The sequence below is a fragment of the Theobroma cacao genome, chromosome 10 (genome assembly GCF_053813885.1).
Source record: "Theobroma cacao isolate CCN51 chromosome 10, ASM5381388v1, whole genome shotgun sequence".
Lineage (NCBI taxonomy): Eukaryota > Viridiplantae > Streptophyta > Magnoliopsida > Malvales > Malvaceae > Theobroma > Theobroma cacao.
In genome coordinates this window covers 21,507,496-21,533,349 of record NC_142648.1, presented here as the reverse complement: position 1 = coordinate 21,533,349, position 25,854 = coordinate 21,507,496, and the positions used below count along the sequence as shown (strand labels likewise).

Sequence of the window (25,854 nt, the reverse complement as noted above, 5' to 3'; positions counted from 1 at the left end):
GTTTAGATATGAGTATGCTTTATTCTTTTATTATGGTAAATTAAAAATAATTACATGATAATTATATGCTTGGAGTGCTAAATTAATTTACAAAATTTCCTGATAAAAAATTTATTAAAAAAAAAGGGTCCTAAGATCTTTCACATAAATTACACTTTTAGTTCAAAAAAATTAAGGTGAAAACCAAACTCTCCCCTCTCTAGAAAATCATCACGCTTTGTCCTTTGCTAAGTTTATTTTTCTATGCTTCCCAAAGTGTGGTTATTGTTCATTTTTATTTGTAATAATTTCTCATAACAAGTTTTTGGAGATCAATAGGCTCACAAAACGTCTATAATCAAAATCCTGGAATCACTTTGCATTAGCCTTCGAAAAGATAGAAGACATGTAAAAATTTGCTCAGAGTATTATTTCATAATTTTTTAATATGTACTCATGGGTGAATTTTAATATTTTTTGGCTTTGGTTGGGTATAATTAAAGCTAGTTCAACTATGTGTCTTTGAATTAATTAATCAAAAAATTAATTATTTTCTATTTAATAATATAATTAGTTTAAATGGTGGCGATACATAATTTGTTTTTAAGAAATTCTTCAATTTACTAATTTCGAAGGACATGTGATATCTTTTAATTTGATACAATTTTTCTCTTGCAGTTCTAAATTCATAGTTTTTGAAATATTATCCTTTTAAAATATAAACTCAGATATAATTTTAAAATATAATGGCCAAAGTTGAATTAGTGAATTTGATTATTAGAGTTAAATAAAGACAAACAAATTAATAGTAAAAGAGTTCTTTATTAAAAATAAAATTACATGTTCAAGTGGAAATCACAACAACAATAGATAACTCTTTAAGTCCATGATATAACTATTACATTCAATATAAAAGATTGATAAAATATTTAGAAGAAATTGTAAGAAATAACCTTCCTCATAAGTCCAATTCAAAAATTATTTTTTATAATTTTAACTATTTTTGATCAAATTTTGGTATGACTTGACAATAATACCCTTTAAACAATTTCAGACAAATTAAAATGGTTTCAGTTTTCTCTCTCCCGCCATCCAGATAAAAATTTTAAAATTAAATCACGATTTCTCTCTTTGCTCAAATATGTCTATCTCACCATCCAATTCGTAAATATGACATCAAACTATTTCTTATTTTGTTTTATTTTTTGGATGGTAGATCTTGGGGTTCTTAAGGGCGATGAACATCGATTTTACTCAGGGAGAAAGAACAGCTAAAGCATGTTTGATGAGTTTTATGGTAGTTCACGATTTTGTTGTGTTTGAGATTGGGATGATTGTTAAGCTTGTTTACTAGAGATTTTGATTTTTTTTATGGGATTTTGAGTTGAAATTGTTCAGGAAATATTTTGTAAAGATGGTATATTTTGTTTTTGTATAAGGGAAGTGAGCAAGACCTCCCGATAGGATATATTTTCTCTTGCTTTGGAGGGTTATGGAGTTTTGTAACCTATCTTTTATGAAATGCACAATTTCATGGCTTAGCAAAAAACAAATATGTGTTTTAGGTTCTTGAGTTTATTAGTTTATTCATATAACTCCAAAATTGAGTTTACTAGTTTTTAGGTATTGCGTGACTTAATCATCGTGTGACTAGTTTTTAGTCATTACGTGATTGGTTTTAGGCATTACGTGACTAGCTTTTATACATTGCATGACTGATTTTTAAGCAATGCCTAAGTTACACAATGCTTTACTAACAAGTCATGCAATGCCTTACTAACAAGTCACGCAATGCCTATCAACTAGTCATGCAATGCCTTATCAGAAACTAGTCATACAATGTCTTATCAAAAACTAATAACGCAATGCCTATCAACTAATCATGCAATGCCTTATCAGAAATTAGTCACGCAATGCCTTATCAAAAACTAGTCACGCAATACCCAAATTCAGTCTCATAATGCCCATTAACTAGTCACGCAATGCCTTATCAAAAACTAATCATGCAATGCCTTACCAAAAATCTGTCACGTAATGACCAAATTTAGTCACGCAATATCTAAAGTCAGTCACGCAATGCCTAAAAACTAGTCACATAATTCCCAAAAATCACCAAAACTATTGAATTCCATTTAACAAGATCAACAACTTCAAACGATACACCATATTCCATTTATCAATATAATTAACAAATATGAATGCTCAAAATGTTCGAAAGTTTTTCTTGATATATAAAAAATCACTCTAAAATATTTAAATATGCTCAAAACGCTTATAGGTTTTCTTCATATATCAAAAACTACTCAAAAATGCTCAAAATGCTTTAACGTTTTTTTTTTCTGGTAAGGAATACTCTAGAGATGAATAGTCTGGTGAGGAAAGCTAAAAAAATATGAGTCAGTTTAAGGTGCAAACCTAAGCATACTTAACCCGTTAATAGGTTTCGGGTTGAGGTGCGGAGCCTAGCGAATTGGTCGGTTTCATTAAGGATAATTTTGTCCAATTTTTTTTTCTCTTGGCTAAAAACAGATAAAATTATAGGGAGAACCATTCTTAAAAATGCCTTATGCCTCAAGCCCATTTATGAAAAGTACTCAAATATTTAATGAATAAATCAACCAACAAACCATTATATAACTAAGCAAAATCTAATTAACTCATGGTTGAATCACATCCACATGTTTTGGGACTTAATTTTGGAACCTAAACATTTCATGACTTCCTCCTTGTAAAATTATTAATATTGTTTATTAAATAGTAAAAATGGTATTTTACCATGTATCTAGTGGTAATTTAAAAATATTATTGCATTCAATGTACTGTTCATTTAAAAATTTTGTAATTTTACTTTGTTATACGATAACGACACTATTACCATGGCAAGTGCTTAGTTGAGATTAATGTCAGTAAAAATTTCACTACGCAAGTATACGTATCGAGTAGATAGTATAATAGTAAGCAGAGTATCGATCTCACATAGAATTGATCTAAAATTTTACCAAGTACTAAAATTATAACAATTTAATCTTATCCAAACAATCAAAATTAATTAATTAACCAAATTTTAGACTAAAAAGAAAAATCAAAATAATAATAACTTAAGAAAATATTAAATCAAACAAGCCTAGGATTACAATATCCCTCATACTTCATTTAAATCTTACATCTCTTCCTTAACTTATTTCAATGGGTTGAATTGCTAACCTAGAGTCCTAAATTATTTATAAGGGTTTCCCGACTCATCTTATAAAAATATCTATTTTAACCAAACCACTATATCCCTATGTGAATTGAAATTCAAACAGACTCATTAAGCTCAGGCTTTAATCTAGATACATATGACCTATAAGTATATCCTTATCCTATACGCAAATCAATTAATATGATCATATGCTATCCCAATGTTAGTCTACACTAAACTCCCTTTCCCAAGTTTGTTTAGGTTCCTAAATCAATTTAACTGATGGCCAAGCAATTAAAAGCATTAAGAACAAATTAGAATAAACAATTCAATTCCATTGGAAGTAAGCAAGAAAGAGATTAAAAATTTAGATTACATGTGAGTTCAATTGCAATCCTAGAAAAATAGTTTAGTTCATAATATCTTATAAAAACTTCATCCAAAGAAAATTAGCCATTAATCCAAGTCAAAGAAAATAAGAAAAACAAAAAAGTAGAGAGATAAAACTAATAGTTGAAGCTTTGTGATCTTGATTCTCCCTCCTATCCTCTTGCTTTCTTGCTTTGTTTTTGACTTTTTTTCTCTAGAGAAATTGGTTGTTGCCTCATCCCAAAAACCTATGAAAAAGACCCCTTAAATAGCCTTCAAAAGCCCTAGCTTTCAAAATGTTGTAAGCTTGTGATTTTTGGAAAATACGATGAGGGCCACGACTCTCAATTTTCAGAGCCGTGGCTCTCAAAGGTTCTGCCCAATTTTGTTCTTCTAGTGTAGTACTTTCATTTCGATAAATATTTTGACCACCTTTTGTTCAGAACTGACCAAAGTGGTAAACATCAGAGTTGTAGCCCTGCCTCTTAGCTTTCTAATGGTTTAAAAATCATGTCATTTGGACTCCTATAGTGGGAGGTATGCTTAAAAAACCAAAATATATGTAAACAGAGCTCTAGTCCATTATGCACTTTTTTTCATCAATTGAAATTATTTTGATCCTACTAATACAAAAACATAAAAATAAATATAAATAACATAAAACTAACATTATTAACTTAAAATAAACATTTAACCATAAATTAAACTAAACTAATAAAATAAATAAAAACACCTAAATCCGATCCTAAAACTAGTCAAACTTAGACTAATTATGTAGTTAATCTCCCGTTAAATATATATATTTGATGCACTCATCAAATACCCCCAAACTTGAATCTTTGCTTGTCCTTAAGCAAAAGGGAAGAACTAAAAACAAAACAACTAGCTAGAGATGCAAATCACCAAAGCATGAATTCCCCAATTTTTTTTCTCAAAAATTATCCCACAATTTTAACTCAAGGTAAAACATAGATAATCATTAAATTCATGCTCAATTCAATTGCAAATTCATTCTCAAATGGATTTCACAATATTTATGTGTGTTTGAATGATCTTTTTACAAAAAATATCATACAATCTAGATAAGATTATGCCAATGCAAAATTTAGCTAAGTGCTAGAATTCCATATGTTTGCTTTTCATCTCTCTCCACTAATGTAGATTGACACTTATTCAAAGATCAATAGGTCTTTATTAAGCTCATAATGTAAGGTTAGGGTCTAGGTATGATCAAAGATATAATGTGACTCAATATCACCCTAAGCACATAATTATTTTAGGACCTATAGAGCTTTATTTTCCTTCACCAAGTACACCATTTTCATCAATTTTTTCTTTTTGTTCAACACTTCTTCTTTTTCTCTTTTTTTTTTATCACAATTCCAAACCCCCAAACTTATTTCTTTTTTCATTGTAGGTAGTGGGGTGAGTTCTAACAATTTTTGAATTTTTTTTAGCAACTCCACCTTTTCACCTTTTTCAACATTTAGCTCAATCTATATTTCCTAAAACAATATACATGCTTAGGAATGAGGGTTGCAAAATTAGAATTTTGTTTTAAGGCCAAGGTTATTATCATGTGGTTAAACAAAGGAAAGGGAAGAGGTATATTAGGAATAAAAGTTGAACAAGGTTACCTTGAAAGGATTACACGGTCCAAAGATGGCCTAAATCATGTCCCATCCTAAGTGTTATCTAGAATTTCGCCTCAAGAGAGAATCAAACAAAATTCTAGAATCCTTGACTTCACTATACTTTTTATCAACATAAACTTTCTCTAAATCACATGATAATTCTAAGTAAAAGATTTAATGCACAAATTATTGGAAATCGTATTCTATAATGATACTAACAAAAGAATATCACAATCACTTAATTCATGTCTATATCAAATCAAGAATTAAAATAGCAAGATAATCAAAATATCATCCTAGGATTGGTAATATCATGGCATAGGCAATTTTCATCTCAAGCATTCTTAAAATAAATCCTAAAAACAAAAAAAAATTACAAAAATAAACTAACCTAAAAACATCACAAAAACTAATAACAATAAAACCCTCCTCCAAACTTAAATTGCACATTGTTCTCAATGTGAAAAGCTAAAAAAAAATTAAGGAAATTAAACTCCCTTATCAATGGCGGCAGTGCCTTAAAAGCTCTAATTTTCTTTCTCCTCATCTTCATGCTTTCCAAATTTGCATACACAACAAAACAAGCTAGGGAGAGGTTATAACTACTTATTTACATTAAAAAAAAAAACAAAAAGTAACTAAAATAACAACTAAATCTAAAAAGATATAGATTGGGTTGCCTCCCAAGTAGCGTGTCACGACCCGGAACTCCCATCGGGCCCGTGACAACCGCCGCGACGTTCCGATAAGCACTCATTACCCCGAATGCCGATTGAAACCCCGCAAGGCTTAGCATCAACTTCCGCATCTCCCCGGTGAGCGACAGTTATTAAGTCTCGCATTTCAAGAAATCATAAGTTGTTTCCAACTCAAAACAATAAAAATATTATTTTCTAGCTCACTGGGGCATTTTCGTCATTTTTTTTTTTGAAATTTTGAAATCCGAAAAAATGTAATATGTAAGTGGAAACACATATTTCATGATTTAAATTAAATTTTGAAGTCTAAAACATTCGTTTAAAGTAAAATTATAGCTATTTGAATATAATAAAAACATTAAATAAAATATTCTATTTTCTTAAAACACAATATTTTCAAAGTCTTCCTAAAATAACTTTTGTAGCATAAGAGTAAAATAAATTTATTCATATAGTAATAAAGATAATTAAAGTATGAAATTTCGTTTACAGTGACACGTGGGCCCCTAATTAACCAAGAAGGTGTAGAGCTACGAACCCTTACTTCCTATGATGCAACTCCGAGATTAATTCTCGTCTTAATCAACTATCAACAAACTGTCCTGAGCCTGAAAAATGGATAGGAAGAGGGGTGAGATTAAATAATCCCAGTGAGTAAACAATTACCATCAAAAGCATCTAAAGCCGAGTAGATGGAGACAATATAAAAACGTTATATCTCATTAATGTTCATAACACAAAATTCGTTTCAATCTATACCAAATAATTTCTTTTCATCAAAATTTCCCCGACTTATGAATTTTTTTAAACTTGGCCCCTGCCAATATCATTCTCGCGGGTACCTTCGTCAAGGTATCCCACTGAGACCGCCAAGGCTATTCAATGACCCATACCCATAAACATGTTTTCACATCTGACACACAGCCGTTCCTTGGCGTTGGCTGAGTCTCACTCTCACGTGGTGGCCCGAACGTGAGGTGCACTCAAATCATACCTCAGGAGATACTTCACCCAACATCTCCCCCCGGAGGTAAGTATATAATTGAGTTACCGTGCCCCTCTCATAGGCAGTCCACGAAAACCCCCACCACTGCAGTGACCGTTTAATATACCACCAGACTCATAAAAATTCCAGTAGCATAATATGGCGAATAAAATGTAATCCAGTCTACCGAGACCAATCCAAAATTGTTCATATATTTCATGCCAACCCCAAAAATTTAGCCATCATGCTACCATAGTGTCATAAGCCCCAATTTCAATAACATATAAAATCATAAATTTCAACACAGTCTCCATATACTCAATTTTCCCAAAACAATATTTGATTTCAAAACCAGTATAAATCTCATTTTTATAAAAAAAACATTTTAATTGGAAAACATAATAGTTTATAATTTAAATTCACCATTCAATAAAAGCATCAAACAAGTATAATTACTCTAGATATTTAAGACGATAAATTGTCCACTCACAGTTCTAGGAGTCGATGTACTCCTAATCCCAGTCTTCAAGCACAATTTTGGTACTTTTACCAGTGTAATTTGCTCACCACCTATCCACAATGTACAATACATAATTCACCACATCAATGCTTGACCATTATAAAATCAATTCAGGCTCGATATATATGCATGATATGACATGCAACTTATCCGACTACCGCTTAAATGCGGTGCTAACCTAATTCGGCCTATTACCCGATTAAATTACTAACGCGTCCAATTTAATCTCAAATTAATTTTTTTCAGTTTCTATACCTCAATTGCACCCAAATTGACTTAAAGTCCCTCGGTGTGGTGCAAATTATCAGTCTTGATAGCAAATTACGAAAATACCCCTAATGGGTAAAAATTCATATTTTTGCTCCAAAAATTTCCATTATTTTTCTAGACTCATAATTCATCATTATTCATCATAATTCCTCAAATAAACATCAAGATCATCAGCCAATATTCCCCTAGAAAATTCAGCCAATAATGGTAATGGAGGAAAATAAATTCTTTTCTTGTTGTTTTGTTCCTAAATATGCTAAACTAACACTAAACACTAACATAGCTCAAAATCAAATTTATCTAACAACTTTCTCTCTCTAAACCCATATGACCAGAATTCAAATCATCCTCAAATCACATGATTCAACCATGAAAAATGATGAAAAATGCATGGGAAAGGTAAAGCACAAGACAAATTTAAGAAATGTTACCTTTTTTCACTTGATTTTTGAATTTCCACCTATTTTCCCTTTAAATTTCTTAGCTAGGGTTTTATTTTCTCCTTTCTCTCTCTTGTTTCTTGCTTGGCCGAATGTTGAAGAAGAAGAATGGGTGGGCTGATTTTTTTATGCTTTTTTTATTGTTTAATGAAATAATATTATTTTATTCATATTTTAAATATTTTATTAATTCATTTTTTTTTCTAGCCATCCATTTGTCCTACTTTTTCCACCATGCATTCCCTTTGACTTATCCAAGTCTTAAGTGAAATTTCCAGATTTTTCCAAAGTGTTGGTGAAGTAATTTTTGATATTTACACTTTTGCCCCCGTAAAAATCAAAAATTACATTTTTGCCCCAAAAACTGAAAAATTGTCCATAGACATATTTTTTATCCCTTATACTCATATCATTCCCCAATTTGTCAAATGTGATCTAAATTCTCTCAAAATCTCAAATTTTATCCGCAGATGGAAAAATTACAATTTTACCCTTATATAGTGAAAATTTCAATTTGACTCCGAATTGATCCTCGAACTCCTAATTACCATTTTGAGTCATCCTTGAACTGTGAAACTCTTAATTTCACCTCAAAATTCCTATTTGAACTAGTTCGAGGCTTAATCGACTTAATGATACCATTAGAGGCAATATCGTCTTTTAACGATTTCTCGAACTTCCTAAATATACAAACATTCTATCGAGCATGTGAATGATATTATAATTATTTTACAAAGCAGGGTTTGACAACACTACCCCCCTTAAAATAAAATTTTGTCCTCAAAATTTCACTTATTAACTCAAAGAAAAGGCGGGGTATTATCTTTTATTCGATGCTCAACTTCTCCTGTTATCTCCTTTATAGGGAATCTTAATTCACTAAAAATCATTCTTTATTTTAGTTAATCACAATATCAACCCCACATATGTGTATATGCTTTATAATCCCATTTATGCATCCAAGATCTTTCTTGATTTAATCATCGCATACGATGCAGTATCATAATTCCTCAGAGTCATCCCTTTGTCCTTAATCATCTTTCGTGCCTCTATATTGCTTTGTATCCTTCTTGTATTTCGACATCAATTTATTGCTTAAGATTTAAGTTCATTTGAACTTTGTATACCTCAAGTATTTTTGAGTTCTAATTTCCACAATATAGTAAGAAATTCTTACAACCATATTCCATATGAACTCATTTACTATATTATTCTTGAAACCTTTATTTACACGTCCATCACTTGGTATTTACATCCCCTATCACTATTTTACACCTTCGTCTAACTTTTCACTCACTTTCTCCAGATCGGACTCGTGCTTCATCTTCCGTTACAGCGAAAACTCTTGTTGAAGAACGAGTCAATGGCTTCAAAGATGGTTGTGCTGGGGTGTTGCTACCCATTTCAGATCGTACAGTTACCCCCTGCCTCGGGTGTACTCTAGAGGAATCTCTCCTCTGCATATCCGTATGAGTTAGTGGGGATGGAGCAGCTACTGTAGCCCGTCCTAACTGTGGGCAATCACTCCTAATGTGGCCCGGCTGGTCACAATGAAAGCATCTTATGCCCCAACACTCCCCAACATGATATCTCCCACATTTTTCGCATTTATTTAAACCTCCAAAACTCTTCTCGGAAGTACTACTCATCCCAGACCTGTTAAATCTCGGAGGTCTCTGCTGTAACTGTGAAAGTGGGGGTCGAGGAGATATCACCGGAACAGAAACAGTATTCTCAGAAGCAAATGTGTCCTTACCTCTTTTGGGCAGTTGACTAGAGGATACATTCGGGTTTCTCCTCTTTGCAAACTCAGCTCGCATTCTCCGATTTTCATTCGTGAGTTTTTCGGCCCTTAAAGCCATCTGTACAACTTCTTTATGAGGCTCCCGGCCTGTCACAGTCATCCTCTCTCTGATCTCGTTACGGAGCCCTTCTTCAAAATAACTAGCTTGATCTTGCTCAGACTTCACCAGGTCTGGCACATATGACATCAGCTCATTGAAACGAGCCTCGTACTCTTCTATGGTTAAATTCCCTTGTTGTAAACTTAGGAATTCTCTCTTCTTCTCTTTTTGATGAAAGTAGGTGTAGTATTGACCGTCGAATTCTTGTAGGAAGTCTATCCAAGTCAACGAAGTAATGGAACGTGATTTTACCGAGCTCCACCATGTACGAGCCCTCTTCTCTAGTAATCTTGTGGCCACCATTAACTTCATATCATCATCCAATTTCATATCCACAAATGTCTCCGTTACCTGAGTAATCCAATCTTTAGCTGCAGTTGCATCCAAATCACCAATAAAAGAAGTGCAACCCAGCTGCCTAGCTTCCTTAAGCTTTTTGGAAATGGAGACATCTGGCACTGGTGGTGGAACAAGAGGTGGTGGTGGTGGCACTGGAGATACTGCTGGGGGAACAGTATGAGGGACTCGACCAGCTTGAGCTTGGCCCATAATGACATTAAGAAAAGCTGCTAATGCCTGGACTGCCTCAAGAGACATGGCATGAACACCAGGAGTAGCAGTAGGTGGTGGAGGAGGTGGAGGAATCTCAGTAGGCTCAACAGCAGGTGCTGCTCGAAAAGTAGGTGCAGCAGACTCCCTTTCCACGGGATCTGGCTGACTAAGTCTAGCACGGCCTCTTCCCCTCCCTACTGACCTATAGAGAGGTGGACGTCCACGTCGAGGAGGCATGGTACTCTACAATAAGAAATGGAATAGACTTAGATGACTTTAAATTCTATATGCAACTAACTCGATATAACCTAACTTAACTTGACTTACTTAACTTAACTTAACTTGGGCCACGCAGTGTCAGTGTGGATTTCTTAAAACAACTTTAAAATAAAAAACTTAGAAATCCAAAGCTTTAAAATCAAAATCTTTGATCTTTAAACCATGCTCTGATACCAATCTAATTCTTCCACCACTCTGGACACAGATGGCATTAGGTGGTACCTATCAGAGCACTCGGCAAGAGGTGCACTTCACTCCGGGACGCACCGGGAGCAGTCCCTTCCCTCCTCTTCCAAGCTCCTGGGCGGAGAGTCATACTTCGCCATAGATCATATGCGAGAGTTCCCAGGAATAGGGTTATTTTCCCTTTGCTCTGATACCAATCTAATTGTCACGACCCGGAACTCCCATCGGGCCCGTGACAACCGCCGCGACGTTCCGATAAGCACTCATTACCCCGAATGCCGATTGAAACCCCGCAAGGCTTAGCATCAACTTCCGCATCTTCCCGGTGAGCGACAGTTATTAAGTCTCGCATTTCAAGAAATCATAAGTTGTTTCCAACTCAAAACAATAAAAATATTATTTTCTAGCTCACTGGGGCATTTTCGTCATTTTTTTTTTTGAAATTTTGAAATCCGAAAAAATGTAATATGTAAGTGGAAACACATATTTCATGATTTAAATTAAATTTTGAAGTCTAAAACATTCGTTTAAAGTAAAATTATAGCTATTTGAATATAATAAAAACATTAAATAAAATATTCTATTTTCTTAAAACACAATATTTTCAAAGTCTTCCTAAAATAACTTTTGTAGCATAAGAGTAAAATAAATTTATTCATATAGTAATAAAGATAATTAAAGTATGAAATTTCGTTTACAGTGACACGTGGGCCCCTAATTAACCAAGAAGGTGTAGAGCTACGAACCCTTACTTCCTATGATGCAACTCCGAGATTAATTCTCGTCTTAATCAACTATCAACAAACTGTCCTGAGCCTGAAAAATGGATAGGAAGAGGGGTGAGATTAAATAATCCCAGTGAGTAAACAATTACCATCAAAAGCATCTAAAGCCGAGTAGATGGAGACAATATAAAAACGTTATATCTCATTAATGTTCATAACACAAAATTCGTTTCAATCTATACCAAATAATTTCTTTTCATCAAAATTTCCCCGACTTATGAATTTTTTTAAACTTGGCCCCTGCCAATATCATTCTCGCGGGTACCTTCGTCAAGGTATCCCACTGAGACCGCCAAGGCTATTCAATGACCCATACCCATAAACATGTTTTCACATCTGACACACAGCCGTTCCTTGGCGTTGGCTGAGTCTCACTCTCACGTGGTGGCCCGAACGTGAGGTGCACTCAAATCATACCTCAGGAGATACTTCACCCAACATCTCCCCCCGGAGGTAAGTATATAATTGAGTTACCGTGCCCCTCTCATAGGCAGTCCACGAAAACCCCCACCACTGCAGTGACCGTTTAATATACCACCAGACTCATAAAAATTCTAGTAGCATAATATGGCGAATAAAATGTAATCCAGTCTACCGAGACCAATCCAAAATTGTTCATATATTTCATGCCAACCCCAAAAATTTAGCCATCATGCTACCATAGTGTCATAAGCCCCAATTTCAATAACATATAAAATCATAAATTTCAACACAGTCTCCATATACTCAATTTTCCCAAAACAATATTTGATTTCAAAACCAGTATAAATCTCATTTTTATAAAAAAAACATTTTAATTGGAAAACATAATAGTTTATAATTTAAATTCACCATTCAATAAAAGCATCAAACAAGTATAATTACTCTAGATATTTAAGACGATAAATTGTCCACTCACAGTTCTAGGAGTCGATGTACTCCTAATCCCAGTCTTCAAGCACAATTTTGGTACTTTTACCAGTGTAATTTGCTCACCACCTATCCACAATGTACAATACATAATTCACCACATCAATGCTTGACCATTATAAAATCAATTCAGGCTCGATATATATGCATGATATGACATGCAACTTATCCGACTACCGCTTAAATGCGGTGCTAACCTAATTCGGCCTATTACCCGATTAAATTACTAACGCGTCCAATTTAATCTCAAATTAATTTTTTTTAGTTTCTATACCTCAATTGCACCCAAATTGACTTAAAGTCCCTCGGTGTGGTGCAAATTATCAGTCTTGATAGCAAATTACGAAAATACCCCTAATGGGTAAAAATTCATATTTTTGCTCCAAAAATTTCCATTATTTTTCTAGACTCATAATTCATCATTATTCATCATAATTCCTCAAATAAACATCAAGATCATCAGCCAATATTCCCCTAGAAAATTCAGCCAATAATGGTAATGGAGGAAAATAAATTCTTTTCTTGTTGTTTTGTTCCTAAATATGCTAAACTAACACTAAACACTAACATAGCTCAAAATCAAATTTATCTAACAACTTTCTCTCTCTAAACCCATATGACCAGAATTCAAATCATCCTCAAATCACATGATTCAACCATGAAAAATGATGAAAAATGCATGGGAAAGGTAAAGCACAAGACAAATTTAAGAAATGTTACCTTTTTTCACTTGATTTTTGAATTTCCACCTATTTTCCCTTTAAATTTCTTAGCTAGGGTTTTATTTTCTCCTTTCTCTCTCTTGTTTCTTGCTTGGCCGAATGTTGAAGAAGAAGAATGGGTGGGCTGATTTTTTTATGCTTTTTTTATTGTTTAATGAAATAATATTATTTTATTCATATTTTAAATATTTTATTAATTCATTTTTTTTTCTAGCCATCCATTTGTCCTACTTTTTCCACCATGCATTCCCTTTGACTTATCCAAGTCTTAAGTGAAATTTCCAGATTTTTCCAAAGTGTTGGTGAAGTAATTTTTGATATTTACACTTTTGCCCCCGTAAAAATCAAAAATTACATTTTTGCCCCAAAAACTGAAAAATTGTCCATAGACATATTTTTTATCCCTTATACTCATATCATTCCCCAATTTGTCAAATGTGATCTAAATTCTCTCAAAATCTCAAATTTTATCCGCAGATGGAAAAATTACAATTTTACCCTTATATAGTGAAAATTTCAATTTGACTCCGAATTGATCCTCGAACTCCTAATTACCATTTTGAGTCATCCTTGAACTGTGAAACTCTTAATTTCACCTCAAAATTCCTATTTGAACTAGTTCGAGGCTTAATCGACTTAATGATACCATTAGAGGCAATATCGTCTTTTAACGATTTCTCGAACTTCCTAAATATACAAACATTCTATCGAGCATGTGAATGATATTATAATTATTTTACAAAGCAGGGTTTGACATAGCGCTTCTTTATAGTCATTAGCTTGACTTTGGTTGAGGTCTTCATTCACCCTTTAAGGAGGTTGGAGTTTGCATGGAAAAAGCTTGAGATGTGAAAGTAGTCTCCTTCTAAGATAAGGTTATAATGGTTTTAACTCAAGATTTGGTGCTTGCTCAACCCAAGATGGTGGAGTAGGCTGACTTTTACCCAACTTCTTCATTTTGGTCCTTGGTTGTTGCATCTTGAACCAAACAAGCTTCAAGGAGTTTCTTTGGATTTTCCATATCAATAACCTCCTTAGGTAACTCATCAACTATATCTAGAAAAGGACTAGGAGGCACATATGGCTTGACTTGTGGTGGTGTAGATACTTCCTCCTGTTGCTTAATTTTTTCATCTTGAACTTGACTGTTGGAAGTATTTCCTTGATTTACTTTATCTACATCATTTACCACATTCTTGCCATTTGGCTCATCAAGATGCTTACCATATTCTTTGCTTCTAGGATTAGGCTCAGTGTCATTTGATAAAATTTCTTGAGGCCTATTGTTAATGTAATTAGTAAGTTGGCCCACTTAAGTCTCAAGATTTCAGATTGATTCTGTTTGACTTTGAAGGATGGCATCATTCTTCATCATGAATTGCATTAACATATCCTCCAAAGTTAGCTTCTTCTCAAGAATAGGGACTCTAAGTTGTGATTGGAGATCATGCTGAAAAACAAGTTGTGATGAATATGTAGGACCCTGATTAGTACTCCATGAAAAATTTGGGTGATTCCACCATGAGTTGTAATTGTTGGAGTACGCATTGTTTTGTTGCCCATTGAAGTTTCCATCAAATTGCATTGATTAATAATAGGTTGGACAACAATCACTTGAATGCCTATCTCCATAAAGCTCGCATGCCACAAAAAGACTTTGGAAAACATTAACACCCCAAGTGTCCATTTTCTAAGACAAAGCATCTACTTTGGCGGCCAAAGCTCTGATAGCCAATTCATAATCATTAACAACCCTCCTAGGCACAAATTGTTTAGATGGCCATTGATAGTTATAATAATTCATCACCTCAATCAAAAAGCACTTGAAAATAAAATAAAAAAATTTTGAATTAAGACTAAATTTTCTTGGTATTAGTATTAGTAAAAATTCTAGAAACAATTCCTCGGCAACGACATAAAAAACTTGACAGTTAAAATTTCACTACGCAAGTATACATATCAAGTAGATAGTATAATAGCAAGCAGAGTATCGATCCCACAGAGAATTGATCTAAAATTTTACTAAGTACTAAAATTATAACAATTTAATCTTATCCAAACAATCAAAATTAATTAATTAACCAAATTTTAGACTAAAAAGAAAAATCAAAATAATAATAACTTAAGAAAATATCAAATCAAACAAGCCTAGGATTACAATATCCCTCACACTTCATCTAAATCTTACCTCTCTTCCTTAACTTATTTCAATGGGTTGAATTGCTAACCTAGATTCCTAAATTATTTATAAGGGTTTCCCGACTCATCTTATAAAAATATCTATTTTAACTAAATCATTATATCCCTATGTGAATTAAAATTAAAACAGACTCATTAAGCTCAGACTCTAATTTGGCTACATATGGCCTATAGGTATATCCCTATCCTATACGCAAATCAATTAATATGATCATATGTTATCCTAATTTTAATTTACACTAAACTCTCTTTCCCAAGTTTGTTTAGGTTCCTAAATCAATTTAACTGGTGGCCAAGCAATTAAAAGCATTAAGAACAAATTGGAATAAACAATTCAATTCCATTGAAAATAAGAAAGAAAGAGATTAAAAATTTAGATTACATGTGAGTTCAATTGCAATCATAGAAAAATAGTTTAGTTCATAATATCTTATAAAAACTTCATCCAAAGAAAATTAGCCATTAATCCAAGTCAAAGAAAATTAAAAAAACACAAAAGTAGAGAGAGAAAACTAATAGTTGAAGCTTTGTGATCTTGATTCTCCCTCCAATCCTCTTGCTTTCTTGCTTTGTTTTTGGCTTTTTTCTTCAGAGAAATTGCTTGTTGCATCCTCCCAAAAACCTCTAAGAAAGGCCCCTTAAATAGCCTTCAAAAGCCCTAGCTTTCAAAATCTCGTAAGCTTGTGATTTTTGGAAAATACGGCGAGGGTCGCGGCTCTCAAAGGTTCTGCCCAATTTTGTTCATCTAGTGCAGTATTTTTACTATAATAAACTTTTTGACCACCTTTCATTCAGAACTGACCAAAGTGGTAAACACCAAAGTTGTAGCACTGCCTCTGAGCTTTCTAATGGTTCAAAAATCATGTCATTTGAACTCTTTTAATGGGAGATATGCTTAAAAAACCGAAACATATGCAAACAAAGCTTCAGTCCATTATGCACCTTTTTTTACCAATTAAAACTATTTTTGATCCTACTTTTACAAAAATATAAAAATAAATATAAATGACATAAAACTAACATTATTAACTTAAAATAAATATTTAAACATAAATTAAACTAAGCTAATAAAATAAATAAAAACACCTAAATCTGATCCTAAAACTAGTCTAACTTAGACTAATTATGTATTTAATCTCCCGTTAAATATATGTATTTGATGTACTCATCAATTAATGAGTCACGGTAATCTCAGCTCAAATTTTTGAATGATTTTGCCCTTATCTTAAATTTTCTTAGACAATTTTACCCTTTTCCCAACAATGTAACGACAATTTTACCCTTATACGTGGCAGAGTTCTATTTGTTAAATTTTTCTTAAAATTTTTAAATATTAAAATATTAAATTTAATTTTTAAATTTTCTAATGTTTTAAAAATTAATTTAATAAAATAGAGAAAATTAAAATTTCTAAAATTTGGATAATTTAATTTAATTCAATTAAAAATTAAATTAAAGTTTGGTTAATTAAAAAATTAGATTTAATTTCACTAAAAAATAAAATTTTAATTTACTTTTTAAAAAATAAAAAAGGCTTTTTAACTAAAAAATAAAAATTTGAAATATTTTAAAAAATTTTTTACTATCCAAAATGTCAAAGAAAATTAAAATATACAAAACTTAAGTCCAAGGGTCTTAGAAGGTTTTAGATATTTTCAAAAATATTACCTTCGAAACAAACACTATAATAAAAAACATTATAATAAAATATACTCAATAACATATTGTAACATATTGATTGAACCAAATGATAGAATAATTTAGGTATAATGTTCAAATAAGTCTCTAAACTATTAAAAAAAAGTTAAATAAACCCTTATTCTTTTATTGTGTTCAATGAAGTCCATTTATTTTTATTTTTGATCAAATAAGCCTTTACAACAAATGATTGACTAAGTTTTATTACTCAAAATGTCAATTGTTATTTTATATCCATATGGTAATTACATAGCTCTTGACGTAGAAGGTGAAAAATATCACAAGATAACATTATCATTTCAAATTAGTATATCAAGCCATCATCAATTATATTATGTTAATATGTTATGTCAGCATCACGCAATATATAATGACAAATGATATTTTGACTATGTACTCAAAATAAACCCATTGAAGAACAAGTGGTATTAATTGTAAATGGGAGGAACTACGAACTTTTAGCAAGGGAATTCCACTTCATTGAGAAAAGCTCTCCGAGAAAGGAACATGAAGATGAGGAAGAAGGAAACACCATTAGAGAGACTTCATCTTCAGGTGAATCGGTGGCGAGCGAAGAGAAACAGGTTGAAGATGATGACGTGGATGATGGAAAAGAGAAAGGGGAAGGTGATGTGGCAGTTGGAAAGGAACGATCTGATGACATGGCATTAAAAGATGATAAGGAAATGAGGGTGGGTGATTTGAGCTACCGAATGAAGAGAAGCAAAAATAAGGGAGATGAACATGATTCAAATTCAAATAGGAGCATGAAAGGCATTAGGGAAGGAGAAAAAGCTAGTAAGTCATGAAAGGACAAATGACTAAGCATAACGTAACAAAGGATGGCTCAATGGCAGACAGAAAAGAAGCAACATAGGTTCCAAAGACAAATATGGAAAGTTCAAAAGAGAGAGAGAGAGAAAGAAAGAAGACAAAAGAGAGGAGAGTAGAAGCCCAAGAATGTAAACTTTGAATTGAAATGAATTAGAGGAAACCCAAGCCTAGAGAAAAGGTTAAGAAGTGAACCCAAGCAAAGAAAGGGTCGAATGGTTGAAAAGGAATGGGCATGAGGTGGACAAGGCCTAAAACAAAGAAGAGGGAAGCCCAGAAGAATTTGGAAAACAAAGAGAAAGTGGAGACAGTGACGAAAGAAAAGAAAAAAAATAGAGGAATCGGCAGAAGAAGGGAGGGATACAGACATGCTGAAACATCTACCTTGCTCTAAAAAACACTAAAAACAGGAAAACAGGTGAAGGAACAAAATGAGATTATGAGGAAAAAAATAAGCAAAAGCAAAACAAATGGGAGAAAATAGAAGGTGAAGGCAGTGGTGGAAGACAAAGGGAATGAGGAGAAGATTGTCAGTGATTCACTCACAGACAGTGATATGCGGCATAAGAACGGGTAAATTAGAGCTGAAGCAGAGGAATGTTGGCAGATTGGAAGATTATTCGGATTGGCAAGGGAAGATGGTGAGGATCAAACTGCCATAATGCAAAAGCATAACTTTCCTACAAAATAAAAAAATGAAACAATTAACTCATTAATTTTTAAAATAAGATAATTATGGATACGAAACAATAATTGTATTTGAATAAAATATGTATACTTAAAATAAATAGAAACTCATTAATTTACTTATGCAGATAATTTTCGACTTATTGTACATAAAATTATTATGACATGTTAATCGCCTATGGATGCGATTGAAAAGCTCGAAGAATGTCACGGGTCGATCCATCGTCTTTAACTACAATAATTTCAATAACATCATCATCAAATGGAATACACACTAACACTCACCAATATTATAAGGAAAGAATAACACTTACCATTCGCTTCGCTTGTATAAGAAAAGGCACATAACCTCTTGTATGTTTTGTAATGCTTCCTTCCTTCTCTGTCAAGCGGTTCACCTTCATCTTCTACGATCAAATCTACCACGTATTGGTGACCCACACGTTATCGATAAGGACATTCTAGATTTTGATCGTGATCCACAACCTAGACATTCCTTTGCATTTGAGGATATTATTTACATCGGGTTGGTCCATAGCCTTTTTAAGCTCATCCCGTAACATATCTTTCAAGCGATGCAATAAATACCTCAAGTTTCTTTCACATAAGTTCATTCAAATCTTTTGAAACTTGCCTCCAAGTAAGCCCCACACCATTGAAGTGACTTTTAAATTATTCTTATTATTGTTGTGGCCACTCCAGTGTCACGACCCGGTACTCCCCTCGAGCCCGTGACAACCGCCGCGGTGTCCCGGTAGACACTTATTGCCCAGAATGTCAACCCGAAACCCCGCAAGGCTTTATTATCAGTTTCTCTGTTCCCTTACGAGCAACCATTGTCAAATATCGTGTTCTAAAAGATTTTAAGCTGTTTCCAACTTTAAATAAATAAAATATTAATTTTTCGTCTCACAGGGGTACTTTGGTCATTTTTCTCAAAAATTTTAAAAACTGGCTAAAACGTAATATACAAGTACAAAACACACAATTCATATTCAAAATGAGTTTAAAAGTCTAAAATCTTCATTTAAAACGAAATTATGGTTATTTGAATATAATAAGAAAATAAAAGAAATATTAAGTAAAATATTCTATTTTCTTATAAAACAATATTTATAGAGTTATACGTGAATAATTTTTATAGCGTAAAAGCTAAATAAATTTATACATACTTAAATACAGTAAGCCAAAATATTTAATTTAATTTACAATAACAAGAGTGCCCCCGAATAAATAAAAGTAAAGAGCACTGTGAACCTACGGTTTGGAAAAATGCAGATCCCACTGTAGTCCTCGATGAGATCAGCTATCTACAGTCTATACTGAACCTGAAATGGGTGGAAATGAGGGTGGTGAGATTATAAAATCCCAATGAGTAAACAGACATCATCATAAACATCTAGAGTTGAGTACATGGAGACAATAAAGTAAATCATCATAAACTGGGTTATACAATTAGAACACATCTCGTTCAAAATACGTAAAAAGGCTTATGAATCTCATAAAAATCTAGGCTTGTGCCATAAATCCATTCTCGGGGACACCTTGGCCGAGGCATCCTACCGAGACCGCCAAGGCTATTAAAATTCACATTTCACATAAATCATGTTTTTGTTTTGAAAACATAGTCGTTTCTTGGCGTTGGCTGAGTTCCCCCTCACGTGGTGGTTTAACGTGAAGTGAACCCTAAACTTTACCCCAGGAGATACCCTACGCGCCTCTCCGTTCGAGGTAAGAATATAATGGGGTTTACCGTGCCCCTCTAAAAGGATGGTCCACAGAAACCCCCTACTGCAATGATTAATTAATATATAATCCACCAAATAATAAAACTCAATAACATTATATGGCAATTTTGTAATTCCTAGTTTTTCAAGGTAACCAAACAATTCGCATTTCAATACAATTGCCAACTAGCCAATAATGCTCGATTTATCATAAGCCAGTTAATTTAAACAATCAAATTGCCACAATTAACAGTCTCCGTGTACTCTATTTTTCAAAATCACTATTAATTTTAAAACAATTTATAATTTAATTTCATTGAAACTCATTTATTTATAAAACATGAAAATTTATCTTTTTAAATTCCTTTTTCCATAGAATTCATGAAAGCATCTAAAAACCACCCTAGATAATTAAAATGATAGTAAGTTTACTCACTATGTCTAGAATGCAGACTTTCGAAGCACTCTGTCTACTGGTCCTCGGATGCTATTTTCTTGCCTTTATCGGAGGACTCACCACCTTGACACAGTACAAAATCGAGAGTTTCACCAAGTTGGTACTAAATCAAAATTAAACTAATTTAGACTACCAATGCATGATATGGAATGCAAAAATGCACTGGTAACTATCTAAATCCGGTATTGGCCTAATTCGTCTTATCACCCGATTAAATTCCTAACGGGTTCGTTTAAACTCCAATTTAATTCTTTTCAGTTTCTATACCTCAATTGCACCCAAATTAACTTAATGTCCCTCAGTGTGGTGCAAATTATCAGTCCCAATAGTAAATTATGAAAATACCCCTAGTGGGTAAAAATTCATATTTTTGCTTCGAAAATTCCCATTATTTTTCTAGGCTCATAATTCATTATTCCTTAACCAATTCTCCTAGAATAAAATCAAACTCATCCTCACTCACTACATGGTAAATTCAGCCATTAATGGTTGGGGGAGAAAATAAATTCTTTTCTTGTTGTTTTGTTTCTAAATATGCTAAACTAACTAAAAACACTAACATAAATTAAAATCAAATAAATCCAACAACTTTCTCTCTCCTAACTCATTTTTCCAGAATTGAATTCATCATGAAAACATGTAATTTAATCATAGAAAATAAAGAGAAATGCTTGGGAATAAGAAAACTCAAGCTTAATAGAAAAAAATCTCACCCTTTTCACTTAATTTCCTTGAAAATTCACACTTTTTCTTTAATTTTCTCTCTCTAGGGTTTTGTTTTTGTTTTCTCTCTCTTCTTGCTGGTTTGGCCGGCCATGGGGTGGAAGATGGGCTGATTTTGTGCCTTTTAAAAAGGAAAATAATAAATTAATAAAGGCATGACACATGGCATCATGTCATTGGCCCGTTTTTAAAATTTTAAAAATTTAAACATTTTATCTCCACCACATGTTTAGTCAAGGGTCAAAGATGAAGACAAAGGAAGACCATGTGCTGGAAAAATATCCTGGTGGTGGAAAATTACAATTTTGCCCCTGAGGTGGGAAAATTACCATTTTACCCCTATACTCCAAATTATACTGAAATTAAAATTTTTCACTTCTAAACCTCAAATCATACTCCAATAAGTCAAATGGGGCCAAAAAATTCTTTTCTAAAATTCCCATTTTGTCCCCAAGTGGCAAATGACCATTTTACCCCTAGTTAGTGAAAATTCTGATTTGACTCCAAATTGATCCTCAAACTCCAAATTACCATTTTAAGTCATCCATGAACTGTGAAACTCTTAATCTCACCTTAAAATTCCTATTTGATCTAGTTCGAGGACTAAATAAACTTTGTTGTACCTCTAGGTACAATACCGACTTTTGTAAATTTTTCGGGACTCTCCTAGCATGCAATCATGCTATCATCACATGTAAGTCATGAATAGTATTTTATAAGGTCGGGCTTTACATCCAGTCTCCACAAAAGTATTATAACATAATAAAAATAAATTATTAGAAAATATAAAGCATAAATAATTTATATTTATAATTGTTTGAAAGTTATGGAATCACCTCTATTCAAGAAGAGTTAAACATAATTGTTGCTGCAAATCAGTTGATGTTGATACTCCAATACCAAGCCTTCTAGCCTTTTGGCCTTGCTGCCAAACACGATGCATCATCACCTCGATTGACATTTGAAGATTCACCAATTATGGGAGTCGAAACAATTGCAATTAATAAACTGGTGGATCGACAGAAGATGGCACTTTGTATTCGACTGATGTATTGGAGCCACCAACACCTGAGTGGATCTCAACATCGAAAACACTGGAATTGGATATTGATTGAAAGAGCCGGATGCAGTATTAGATTGGCCTCTGACCTTGGAATGCTTGCCTTTAACCATATCTACTAAATTGTACTAAAAAAAACTATCTCTATATATATGTATATATTGTGTGTGTGTGTCAAAAGCAATAACAATATGAGATACATATTTTTAAAGTATACAAAAAAAAATAATGCACCATCATCAAAACAATATATAATACCAAAATCATAATAAGCCTCATCACTTTAACATTTAACTTGTGTGTGCATAATTTTCATATATTTTATAGGGTTTAATTATAAAGGCGGCTCAATAACTTCAAAGGCCTAAAATGAAATATTCAAATGAGGCTTTTGTTATTGAAATTGAGAAAAAAATTTACTAAAATTTTAATCTTCTAGCTTTTTTATATGCAAAATTTCTAATTAAACCTTTATAATCAAGTTCTTTTAGTATTTCTTTTTCAATTGAAAATATAGCCAATCCATCTAATTTTTCTTAAGACATTATTGATCTTAAATAAGATTTTATTAATTTTAATTTTGAAAAACTTATTTCTCCTGAAACAACACTTACTGGAATTATTAACATTATTTTAAAAGTAATATATGAATTTGAAAAAGAATCGAGTCTTTTTATATGATTAAGTATGCTGATTGGACATTTATCTTTCATTGGTATAATTTCTTTTAAAATTTTTAACTCCAAAAATAAATCTAAACCATTAATATCAAAATAGTTCTTATGTTTTAAGGAACATTCAAGATTAAAATAATATTTTTTCAAACTATTATCGTTGATGGCTTTAACTTTTTACAACTAAATAAAAAATCAAAAATACTTTCATATATCTTAAATTGTTCAAATCTACTTTAAAATGAAAAAATTGCTTGATCTAATATATATAAGAAGTAATCAATTTTAAATGATTCTTCAAGATATCTTGTGTCACGACCCGGTACTCCTCTCGAGCCAGTGACAACCGTCGCTGTCAAACCCTGCTTTGTAAAATAATTATAATGTCATTCACATGCTCGATATAATGTTTGTATATTTAGAAAGTTCGAGAAATTGTTAAAAGACGATATTGCCCCTAATGGTACTATTGAGTCGATTAAGCCTCGAACTAGTTCAAATAGGAATTTTAAGGTGAAATTAAGAGTTTCACAGATCAGGGATGACTCAAAATGGTAATTAGGAGTTCGAGGATTAATTCGGAGTCAAACCGAAATTTTCACTATCTAAGGGCAAAATTGTAATTTTTCCACTCACGGATAAAATTTGAGATTTTGAGAGAATTTAGATCACATTTGACAAATTGGAGAATGGTATGAGTATAAGGGATGAAAAATATGTCTATGGGCAATTTTTTAGATTTTGGGGCAAAAATATAATTTTTCACTTTACGGGGGCAAAAGTGTAATTTTAAAAATTTGCTCCACCAAAACTTTGAAAAAGTCTAGAAATTTCATGGAAGACATGGATAAGTGAAGAGGATTGAGTGGTAGAAAAAGAAAGTCAAAAAGATTGCTAGAAAAAAATAAAATAATAAAATATTCAAAAGGTAAATAAAATAATAATATTTTATTAAGCCTATTAAAAGGCTTGAAAATTCCAGAATTCTTCATTGGGAGGGTCAGCCAAAACCAGCAGGAGAGAGAGAGAAATAAGAACAAACCCTAGAGTGAGAAAATTCAAAGAAAAAGTGTGATTTTTCAAGGAATCAAGTGTTTAAAGGTATGATTTTTCAAGCTTAGCTTAAGATTTATCATTTCCATGCATTTCTCCTTATTTTTCATGGTTAAATTATGTGTTTTGATGATGGATTCAAATCTGATCATATGGGTCTAGAGAGAGAAAATTGTTAGATTAATTTGATTTTAAACTATGTTAGTATTTAGTGTTAGTTTAGCATGTTTAAGAGTAAAACAACAAGAAAAATATTCATTTTCTCCATGAATTTCTCTAGGCCGAATCTAGCCAATGGTGTGTGAGGATGAGGTTGACTTTATTTTAAGAGAATTAGATGAAAAAATGATGAATTATAAGGTTGGAAATTAAATGGGAATTTTTGGTGCAAAAAAATTGAAATTTTTACCCACTAGGGGTAAAAGCGTAATTTGTGGTCCGAACTGATAAATTGGACCACATTCACAGTCATTGAGGTATTGTGGATATAATTGGATAATTGAAATTGAAATGGATGGAAATGGATGGAATTGGAGTTGAATTGGAGATTTTAGAAATTTACATCATGTATAGGCGAGTTAGGTCGGACATTGTGATTAAGCAATTGTCCAAACATTTCACACCATATCTAGTGCATACGCATGGATAAGAGCCTGAAACAATATATATTGATTTGACACAAATTATTGAATTTTTTGTGTCATGTATTGTGGATAGGTGATGAGCTATCTGATGCGGGTAAAAAACTACACCCGAGGATTGAAAATAGGAGTATATCTACTCCTAGTACAGTGAGTAAACTTACTATCATCTTAATTATCTAGAGTAGATTTATTTAATTGTGTGATTTTATGAAAAAATGATTTAATTAGAAAATTATTGTGTTTTATGGGAAAATGGGATTTTATAAAATAATTTTATAAAATTTTTAAAAATTTAATAATGATTTCAAAAATAGAGTAATTGGAGACCTATACTATGATTGTGTTATTTATCCATGATTTTACATTAAATGGCTTATGATAAATGTGGGTATGACTGGTTATTTTTATGATTTAAAGAATATGTGAACTGCTTTGATTTGCCTTGAATGTGTTAAGTGAGCCGTGTCATACTATTGTGATTTTATTGGTTGGTGGATTATAAAGTGGGCACTGCAGTGACGGGGGTTTCGTGGGTCAGCTTAATTAGAGGGGCACGGTTCCCAATTATTGAGCTTATCTCGATTGAAGAGGCACATAGGATAACTCCCGAGGTAGGATTTAAGTACACTTCACGCTGGCCACCACGTGAAATTGGGACTCAGCCAACGCCAAGGAACAGCTGTGTTGT

At 32.5% G+C, this 25,854-nt stretch overlaps 3 long non-coding RNA genes across 3 annotated transcripts in view; 1 reads left to right on the top strand and 2 right to left on the bottom strand.

Annotated features, from left to right (window-relative positions):
• Window positions 1-25,854, top strand: part of LOC148760418 (uncharacterized) — a 63,502-nt gene that overhangs the window by 24,128 nt on the left and 13,520 nt on the right. The gene's annotated exons all lie outside the window — the stretch shown is intronic.
• LOC148760420 (uncharacterized) lies at window positions 6,133-8,166 on the bottom strand. Its single transcript, XR_016023160.1, has 3 exons — window positions 8,068-8,166; window positions 7,337-7,416; window positions 6,133-6,469 (listed from the first exon to the last, which is right to left on the bottom strand). It is a non-coding gene; the product is annotated as an uncharacterized LOC148760420 (long non-coding RNA).
• LOC148760419 (uncharacterized) lies at window positions 11,477-13,536 on the bottom strand. Its single transcript, XR_016023170.1, has 3 exons — window positions 13,412-13,536; window positions 12,681-12,760; window positions 11,477-11,813 (listed from the first exon to the last, which is right to left on the bottom strand). It is a non-coding gene; the product is annotated as an uncharacterized LOC148760419 (long non-coding RNA).